General features: G+C 32.6%; 1 pseudogene; it reads left to right on the forward strand.

Moving 5' to 3' along the window:
* Positions 1-11,432, forward strand: part of LOC106457920 — a 119,963-nt pseudogene that overhangs the window by 48,509 nt on the left and 60,022 nt on the right.

Here is an 11,432-nt window from a genome sequence, read left to right on the forward strand (position 1 = left end):
TACCCAATCTCTTTTTCTTGCCCTCAATTGTCGAGGAGAGTTAAGCCTGATTTTTTTTAGGTATTATAGTAAAGCACTTAACAATTTTTATTTGATTAAATAATACACCAAAGAATATAGACTAATAACATGCAAAAAGTAGAAAATTTCATTTACTTCTAAAAATTTTCCTGACTTTCTAACTATGAGACAAGAGCCGCTACAAATTCATCCAAGCTAGTCATTAACTTTCCCATGGGAACGAGGTTGCTACTCAGAGTGAAATCGACTGTTATCTGTTCAGAACACAATGTTATACAGTACATCATTTGATAGATGAAAACCTTGACTTTCTATTGTTTATAGGTAATATATAATGAAACATAAGAGAGAACTATCAACCAATTGTGAAAGAGAGGATGAGACAGGTGGGTGTGACAGGAGGGGTCTGATTTTCTATTTGATAGCTCTGTAACCAAACAAAATTGAAGGCTATAAAAATTATGGTATGTTTGAGCAATAACGATTTTATAGAGACCATTTTACATTTAATTTCGTACATTTTCAAGCAATGATAGATAGAATAGGGATGATGACATGCTTAGATAAAATGTGTCGTGTGGATTTTTTTGTATATTTCCTTTTAGAACTAAGAACTTAAAATTTTAAAACTATTAAAATATGGACTATTAACTAAGATTTTATGCTATTCTAATTGGTATAACATAAACAAAAAGTAGTTTAATAAAATTTTGAATGTAAGACACTAAAACCTTGTGTCATGCACAGTCAAGGGTACCAGGGCTGATAGGGTTAATGGTCTATAGGTGACCAAGGGATTGCACAAGAGATCCTTTTAATGGTCTATATGTGAACAAGGGATCATAAATATTGATTCACTGCATTCTCCATTTCGTTAGTCGGTATATTTCTTTGATCTCAAGGGGTTGTTAAGTCAGGACACTACTAAGATATGGGTTCCTCTACCACCATCTCGTCCAGAGTTCCATTTCTTCATGAATGCCTTGCTTCAGGGATGGGGTGCATTTACCAACATTCAGGAATTCCAGGGTTTACACAGGGACAAAAAAGCTTCCCTACACAATATTTTAGTCCTTTTTGATTTTCAAAAGACAATGCATCATGGTCTGGGCTTATTAAGAGAAAAATCATCAGGCTTCACCCTGACAATTCTGTGGTGTCTTGATTTTCTCATTAAGGAGACACTTGGTCCAAGGCTCCTTGTTTTCAAATCTTGGACCTTCTTTCTTGGGACCATTCCTATAATATCACCCAACTAGCTTGCCATCTTTTATGGGTGATGCCTGCAGTAGCAGGTCAATTGTCACAATCCACACAGATTCTCCCAACAGAGTAGATGCTGCATTGCAAGGTTCTGTTGGATTGGCTATCATTTTGCAACTCTGATTGATGGGTTGGCCTCTCATTGGATCACCCTATTACTGGCAATTTGGTCTCCAGTACCTCACCTTCAGGCTGTGGCAATGGAATACCTTCCGTCAGGATGGGATTACAACTCTCTTAAAACTTCCCTCCAATTCATTTGTTACTCAGGGTACTAAATATGACTTGTTTTTGACCTGGCTCTTTGGCAGGGGACTTGCATCTTCCACAATCACCCTCTTTAACTCTCTCAATACAGGCTCGGTCAAATTGATCTACCACATGACATTTTTGTGCTCATTTAAAGTCTTTATAGTTTTGATACTATTAACATTTAATATAGTATGTATATCTTCACCAAATTTGGCAGACTTTAAGCAAACATTGTAAAAAAAATCATATTTTTAGTGAAGTATTTTTAATAAACTAAAAAGAAGTATTTGTCCAGGAATACATCAAGTTTGTTTTTTACTAGTTCAAATGCAAATTCATTTTCATGTTAAGATTAAAATACTTTTCTTAATCTCAAATTTTGTTTGCATAATTTCTAAAACCTCCTAAATACATTTCAAATGTTTGTTTTCAGTAAAACTTTATATTTATCAGTTATTTTTTCTACCCTAAATCTATACAAGGTTGGTCAATTTGACTGACCTCATAACCATAAAAAAAATTGAAATAAATCTAAATTACCCTTTTTTTTTCTTTTTAGAATGACTTCAAATTGTAACATGGAACTACATTCATTTATCCTTAGTAGCTTTTAAATTCGTAACAGTACACATCTATTTATAATTAAATTTTATTGCTCTTTGAACCATGTCTTACTACTACAATTCATGGCATTATTAGTTGTAAATCATTTGGGGGAATGTCGAGCACACATTATGCTATTGAGTTACATTACCCATGAGCCACTCCGAGCTGCTCGCGTATAAGCCTCATGAAACATTTTTATATTATTATTATTATTTATTTTAACTAACTTAAAGATATCCATGTTTTTACATTTTAGTTACTTTTATAATAATAGATAAAAAATAAACATGGAAAACAAGAAATGATGTATTTACCCAGGTCTTTTTTTTTTGCTGTTGACTGTTGATGACACTTAACCCTGCTTTTTCTATACTAATGGTATTAATGCACCAAATGATTTTTATTGAATTAAATAATGCACCAAAGAACATAGAATAATATCATGCACAAAACAGACAATTTACCCTAACTATCAAAATTTTTCTGGCTTTCTAACTATGCGACAAGAGCCATTACAAATTCATCCAAGCTAATCTTTATCTTTCCCATGGGAATGAAGCTTGTACTAACAGAGAAAATGATAATTCTCTGTTCAGAGAACAACGTAATATAATACATCATTTGATAGATGAAAAACTTGGCTTTCTTTTCATTATACATAATATAGTATTAAGAGTAAGAGAGAACTATTAACAAATCCTGAAAGTGAGGGTGTGGCAAGAGGGGTCTGATTTCCTATTTGATGGCTCTGTAACCAAACAGGATTGAATACTATAAAAATTATAGTTTGTCTGAGCAATTATGATTTTATATGAGTAACTTGCATTAAATTTTATACTTATACTGGAGGGGGTAGTGAATAAAGAGGGGATACCTAGAAAAAATATCTTGCATGTTTCACACTAGGGGAAATTCAGGATTTTTTAAAATATTGCCTTATAAAATTAAGAACTTAAAACTTGTATACTATTAAAATATGGATAATTAGCTACAATTTTATGCTATACTAAGTGGTATAACGTAAACAGAAAGTAGTTTAATTAAATTTTGAATGTAAGTCACTAAGACTTCGTGATATGCGCAGTAAATGATGCCTAGGCAGAGAGGGTTAAGGTGTCCTTATAAACTACCATTTGATTTTTGTGACTAAATATTCTTTGAGTCCTCGGTACTCTCCAGATTCCTCAAGTCACTTTGGGTCCTTGGTACCAAATGACCAAATGGTACCAAATTGAATGTAAGTCACTAAGACTTTGTGATATGCGCAGTAAATGATGCCTAGGCAGAGAGGGTTAAGGTGTCCTTATAAACTACCATTTGATTTTTGTGACTAAATATTCTTTGAGTCCTCGGTACTCTCCAGATTCCTCAAGTCACTTTGGGTCCTTGGTACCAAATGACCATTCCAGTTACTTAATACGTATATTAACATTACATTACATGCTTTTTTTCAACACCTGTTTGTGGCCTGGTTCTTATATGCTGTGTATCCCATTTATCTGAAGGTTTATTTTTCGTGGCTGCTGACCTACAGACATCGCTGGTCAGAGTGATTTTTTTTGTTTGTCCACAAACCACTTTCTCTTTCTCTCTACATCCTCAGACAGGGAAGGGGATAAATTCATTTCACTGATTCATCTGATCACTATTTCTTACTTCTGTATCTTATCAGATTTCAATAGTGGTAATGTTCAGTGACAGTCTTGAGGTTTTTTTTGCCTGTACTAATGCCTTTAGAGATATTAGACAATTACTTTTTATTCTGGGCTCTCTTTAAAGGGGAGGAATTTTCTGCAAGTCATGTCTAATCAGAATTTGTCACATTTCTATGTCATTAGCTGCCTGCTTGAATTGCCCATTGGAGAACATTGTGTGGACCTCCCCTAATACTTTCATCTCACATTATTTGTATGATCTAGCAGTATCTTTATTTGTAGCTATCTTAACCATTTCTGCTAGATTATACAGAGGGGTGAGTATTTTCATTGCTATTTTTCAGGGTCCCTTACCTCATTTTCACAGGATCCAACTCTGTGCCGAGTGTTGCCCAGGCAGGTGTGCTTTTTAACAAATCAGTTCTGCACTAGAAACCACTAATTCAATATATGTTTTACAGGTTGCGACATGCTCTGTAGAAATGAGGTTTTCCATAAAACTACTTCGAGGCTGACTGGGTGGTATTACTGTACTATGCTGGACTGCCATTCATGGACTATCATGAGTAAAGCATAAGGGGATCCTACCTGTCCCTGTCGATCATTGGACTGAATAAATTGGGGTTAGTTTGGGGAACTTGGTTCACCTATTGGACTATTTCCAGAGCACTGTTCCTCAGGACTCCTCAATGCACATTACCTCCAGATTCTACTAGTGGAGCTATGGAGTCCTTACCATACCTAGTTTCTAGTCCCTGGAGTGGTGGAGAGAGGCCTTTCTTCCAGTGTTATAGTGAATTTCCTCCACTCTTAGAGAAGAGGGCGAAGTTGGGAGACCTTCTACCCGGGTTCCTGGATGTTTTTTTCCCAGATGTCGGTTGGAGTGGTATCAACTTACTTGGGAGCCTACTTGTAATCCCAGTTCAGATTTGATACTCAGCTATCTGGTTTGGTTGAGTGTTGCTCTTATTTTTGATCAATATTGGCTCAGTACATTGCTCATGGAAGAGGGTTCACTGTCTCCTCGTAATTCCAAATGCAGTGTGGTCCCATCTTGGGTCCTTGGTTGAGTACAGTTGTTCCATATCTATCCCATAATTCCGGGGGCAAGTGGAACTTACCTTGCCTACACAATTGGGGAGTGAGGATGAGTGTTCATAATTCCAGACCAAATGATTTCTGTTTCCTGAAGTGGAGTAAGGCATACAAGATCTCGTCATTCTGAGCCTGTGGGCTGCTTTTCAGATTTCTTCAGGTTGAGGAGAGGATTTGTCCACTTCAGTGTTGCTTACTTTCTCATCATGATTCCAGTGACTCGGAACGCGTCACTCTATGGCTAAAGGTTGGAATCCATTCATAATTATATATATAGTTTGTGGCCCAATTATCATAGCCACCAATGTGGGACATAAGGAACATGGCCATTTAATCCCGACCCTGAGTAGTGGAGCTTCGGCTATCTTGTTGAGGTCTGGCTTATAGTGTTGATAAATCAAGTAAACTTCCACTCACAATACAGGAATTAAGTTCCAGGTGAAGAGCATACATGTTCTGGATGTAGGAAGAAACCCTGGCAATAGAGTAATAGTTATAAGTGTGACTGGAGGTAAGTATTATTGGAAATACATTTTGGATTTAAGAAAATGTTAACTTTTGATTAGTTGATTATGTTTACAAGTCAGTTATACTGAACAACCTTGAAGTAAAAAACATAATGATAGTATTTCAATTACTGGTTAGTTGGAATCATCAAAAACAATAAAAAATCCCAAACACTAATTTCAAAGTAAGAAACACTATTTCAAGTATTTAAAAGTTTGTATTATAGAAAACACTAATTTTGATTATTTATATGACATTAATTGATTATTCTATCTGACACTAATTGATGTAATCAGTGATCATAGGTAATCTATGTAACGCGTAGATGTGTTGTGAGTTGTAGGTTCAACTTCTATTTCTGAAAAATAAATTTACTCATTTCCAGGATATTTTTATGGAGTTGTGGGTAAGGCTTACAAGCCACTAACTAAAGGAAGCTTTCATAAACAATATAAACCACAACTAGTGACTTGAATGAACATAAAACATATAATTGTTTATGAATACAGATAACACTGGTACATTTAATATATATATATATATATTCCAAGATGCTCATTAAGATTTCTACTACATTCAACATCTTGTCAGGCACCTCAATTCTTAATATTTCTATAGATATTATAATGAGATTACACTGCTAGACTAGGTAGAAATGTTTGTTTAACTTACATGAAGCTTGGGTGGCAAAAGTTCTCGATTGCAGCTAATGCAGACATCATCACTAGTGTAATGGTAGCAACTGCAACTTGACTGTTGAATTGAGCTTGACTGTGCAGTACTATCTGGGGCAGATATATGAAACCCCAGTCTTTTACAGTTGGCAGACAGGATTCTGGTAATTTTTCATGTAGAACTAAAAGTATAACTGTAACATATGATTCTAACTTTGGCTCAACTATTTTACACACAATACTATGACGTCTAAAAAATTTTTATTTTCTTTAATTTCTCATAATTGAATACATCCGTATTGGTATAGTGTCTATAGTTCCTGGTTGAACTTTGAATCCAGGTCACTCAACTTCTGGCCTGTATGTGCTCTTTTAGTATAAACATCTGCTTTCTAAGGTTTGAGATTTCATTACTTCTTCACCTGTAATTTTGCCCTGATGTTTCAGTCCTGGAAAATTTTTTTCAATTGAGCACATGTTCTTGTGATTTGAATTCCTCTATTACCTTATTTGTTTAATTTTCCTCTGTAATATTTCCTTCTTGGAATTTTCTTTTAATTAAACACACATTCTTGTGACCTGAATTTCTCCAGTATGTTATTTGATTATCCAGCACACTTATTAATGTTAGTACTGGAAGTCTTTATTACCTTATTTGGTTAGCTAATGTATGTTATAGTTTTCTATGGCATTTTGTTCACTGTAATTATTACTAACCGATTTTTACCAGAAAATTATAAAATCACCTTATTTCAAGCAATTTTTTTATCTATTATATCGAGTTAATTGTACAGTTGTATTCACAAGTATCACGAGTATTCTAGTATCAGATGCCCAGCTAAATTGTTATCACTTTTTTCCAATCTTCACACATATTCCTGTTGAACTGAAAGTCTTTTTGGTTTTTATTACATTACACATTTAGATCAGTAGCTTATGACTTCATGAAGCTGAGATATAGGTACTTACATCACAACTTGACAGCCAAGGTTGAGAAATGGTGATAAATTAAACAACACAAACTTACACTTTTATTCAAGTTACGAAGACAAATTAGCACTATTTTGTACAAAACTATTATGATTTATTTCCTAGTTGGCTTCAAGTGTCATATTTTGCACAGAAGAAATTCAGGAAATTCACAGATCCTAATGATATGACTTGGAACAAAATGAAATGAATTGTTTTTCAATGCTTAGAAAAATTATTACGTGTTTATTTTCTATAATTTTGTAAATTAATTGTTACAGTTTTGCCTTCAAGACAGACTGCACCCATCTAGCCATGAAAGAGTTAGTAACTGTATTAATGTACCTACTAGAGTTTTCATAAAGTTTCTAGTGTTCATTTTATACTTAACGTCATTCTAATAATGACTTGTGTTTACTTTGTACCTACTGTAGTTTTAATAATAGTACAGATGCTAACTTCTGACCAAAGCAAGCTACTTGCATAGATCAAATTAAAATTATATGCCTAATAATGAACATAGCTAATAAACTTTAATGTTCAGAATATACTACTGATAATGATTAGATCATATTGTTTCATTAGCTGGATACACTTGCTGTTAACTATATTTCTGGTCATAAATCTCATATTTTTGACCAGCCCAGGAGCTTTAGAACCACTGTTTATTTTGTACTTAACATGGACTTTTAGGATACCAACCAGGGCAATAGTTATTTTGCATCTAATGATGATTTATTAACAAGACCAGAATTTGTTTTTAATCTGCTATGGATTTGTTAACATGATGTGACTCTTTTACTATAAATTTAAGATCAGTAATTATTTGCTGAAGAAGTATTAAAAGGACCATGTGTTTATCTTGTATTCAGGGTAGAACAATTATATAGGGGCTATTGGTTTTTTTTTTTACAATAACTAGTTAAGTTCATTAAGAGTTGAGTTAAAAGCTAATACTTTTCTTTAGAATTAATTTCTATAGACACTTGGCTAGTGGTCATTTCATTTGTTGACTGCCTAAATTAATTATGTGGGGTGGGCATTGAACTTGTGTAAAAGCAGAAATGATTTCTATAGTTATTGTTCATGTATATTTAATTTTTATACTAGTTTATGTTGATGGCCTTTGAATTTTGTTTTAGTACTTACTTTTTTCTCTGTTGTATATTACAGAGTACTACAGCAAGTCGAAGAATTCTCCAGGTGGAAAGATATGGCAGAAATCGGGCTTTCGCCAGTGTCAACAATGTGGTTACAACCAGGTTTGATATATAATTGTTTGAGCTGGCATCACATTTAATTGTGGGAAAGAATTAATTGAAATATAATTTCAGACCAATCATTATGATATTGTTTTTGATTAAGGTACATTTTTTATAACATTTTTTGTGTATTTAGCCTATGTATGTTCTCGAAATCATAGCATAATGTAAATGTAGTAGTGTATGTCATATCATGTGATTTGTTGTTTGAAAGAAGCATATGGAAAAAAAATTTATGATGTTAAAGTATAAATATTTGCAACCTAAACACACTAATGTATCTTTGGATAATCATTAAACATCACTAATATTTTAAGATCTGTTATCGTGAGCATTTCTCTCACCTTGTAAAAAGGAAATGCACAAAATTTGCAATCAATTTTATTGTTTGCTTACAAATTAGGATGATTGGAGCTCAGTTTTCTACTACATTGGATAATGAAAAAAAAGCATAAGTCTCTAAAGCTGTAGTTATTTTTTTTCTATTATTCAAGCCTGAAAACACTGTAATGGTAAGGATTATTTTGGCCCATTTCAAGGTTCAAGTAAATAGTGTCTTTAACAATACAGTTTCACTTGCTTATTGTGTGCAGCTGACTTAAAGTGAAATATTATATATGTAAGGCAAGCCTTTATACAAAGAAAATGTAATATAGATAAAATATATTAATAGAAAGTTTAGAGGTTCTATAATATCAACCTTTACCATCACAAATCTGTATTAGCTCTAGTTACTGCCCTGAATTGTGTATCAAAACAACAAGAATAAGATGTACTATTTTGTACAATTACACATGAATACTGTAGTTAGACATAAAACAGGAAAAATTTATTCAAAAGTGTACATCATGTTATGTTCTTATAGTTAAAGGACGTGTATACATGTAGCTAAATTTTGAAACCTTGAATCCTTAAAAAGTTTAAATGATATGTGAATCTAACTTACCAGATCTGAATTATGCATAGGTTTTAGATCTTTTAAATCCTTATAAACATATATAAAACCCATAGATAAACTTGGTATCTGTAAATCTTTACTCCTGTAAATCAGCATTAAACCCAAACCATACAGAAAATATATACGGATGAAATATAAACAGTACATAAAATGTTCTGTAAATTCATGTGAAATATAAACCATGCATAAATTGTACCCTGTCAATCCATATAAAGTATAAACAATACACAGAAAAATTTAATTTCTATAAATCCTGATGAAAACCACATCATACAAAAAATTGTCAGGAAGTCTGAACTATATAAACTTCAGTTGTATATATCCTTATGAAATCTAAACCATATGTATATTTTACTCATTCTTTTTGAAATAAAATCCAAATCACATATACAATTAACACTATGCTAACATTTTACCACACTTACATAAATTTGATTTCTCTAAATCATTATAAAACATGTGTAAATAAATCTTAATATTGTAAATTTTTATGATATCTAAACAGTACAGTCATTGCCTGTTCTAAAATCCCTGGAAAGTCTGAACTGTTTAAACTTTGTTGTCATATATTGTTATTTTTTCTAACTCAAACAAATTTCATTCATACGTTTTCTTATAACATTAAAGCCATATAGATTTTTCTGTTGTATATCTTTATTGCTTTAAACATTTTATGTTTATTCCTAGAAATTTTAAACAATACACTTTGTATGTAATCTCTAAAGTCTTATTTGCAGAAATTTTGATCTTACATATTCTTATGAAAGCCAAACCAAACTGTTTTACTCCCGTGTACAAAAATTTCAGTCAAGTATATTTTCTTCTACATGACTTTTACATAAATATTATACACCTATATGTAGTTACAAAGTCTGAACAATATATATTTTTATTTTTTCTATATTTTCATGGAATCTAAATCATGTATAAATTTAATCTATATATCCTTATGAAACCTAAACCATACATGTTTTTACTGTTTTTATATTGATGTGAAACCTTAATTCTATGTTTTGAAGTATACATCAGTATAGCATTTAAAAACATTTATTTATTTCTAAACAGACTTGTGCCCCAAATCCAAAATGTTCATTTTCTGTATGCAATTTTGTATTTCATTTTTTATTGAGCCAGGCATGGCCTAGTTGTTAGCATTGCTTGAACTGTGAATCCGAGGATTCATGGTTTGTAACCTGTGTGCTGAAAAAATGCATTTTGCAATTTTAGACCATAGATATGCTATAAAAGTGATAGTCAAATCCCACTATTCGGTCAAACAAGATTAGCTCAAGAGATTACTGTTTTGCTGTTGACTTATTGCTTTCTCTCTAGTCTGTCAGTTCAAAATTTGGGAAAGCTGTGAGAAGATAGTCATTTAATATAACATAATGTTTAGGGACAACAAGGAACCTATTTATCCATCTTGACTGTCACACCCTCTAAACTAAACTATTATAAATTAGAAAAAGAAAAAAAAACATCTTAAAGCTAGCTCTTATCATTCATTAATTATCAAGATTTTTCTTAAACTCATTTAAATGTACTGCCTCCACAACATCCATAGGCAACCCATTCCAGAGGCAAACCACCCTGTTAGAAAAATAAAACTATCTTAGCTGAAGATGACTCTTACCTTTATATTTGTGTCCCTTAGCCTTACCATTCTTCCCATTGAATAGGAAAAAAAATGTTGCATCAGCATTATCAATTCCCTTTATCATCTTGAAACACCTCGATCAGATCCCTGCTAACACTTCTTTTTTCAAGAGAAAACAAGCTCAGAGATCTTAAACAATTTCATATGACAGCATTTCCATCTGAGGTATAATTCTAGTAGCCTTCTTCTGAATCTTTTCCAATAATTCAATGTCCTTCCTAAGGTAAGGAGCCCAAAACTTGTATTCAATATTTCTAAAATCCTATATGCCCTACTACTATCAACAGCACACTGCTTGGATGGCTTAAGAGACTGATCAATCATTACACCAAGATCACTTTCTCACATAATACTGTTAAGATTATTCCCATCTAAATTATGATATCCCACATGCATTAACCTGAATTTACTATAATTATAAGCCATCTGCCATTTATTTGCTCAACTCACTAAATAATCTAAATCCTTTTTTAAAGCAGCAGCATCCTCTTCACAGCTAGCAACACCCAAGAC

The sequence above is a fragment of the Limulus polyphemus genome, unplaced genomic scaffold (genome assembly GCF_000517525.1).
Source record: "Limulus polyphemus unplaced genomic scaffold, Limulus_polyphemus-2.1.2 Scaffold392, whole genome shotgun sequence".
NCBI lineage: Eukaryota > Metazoa > Arthropoda > Merostomata > Xiphosura > Limulidae > Limulus > Limulus polyphemus.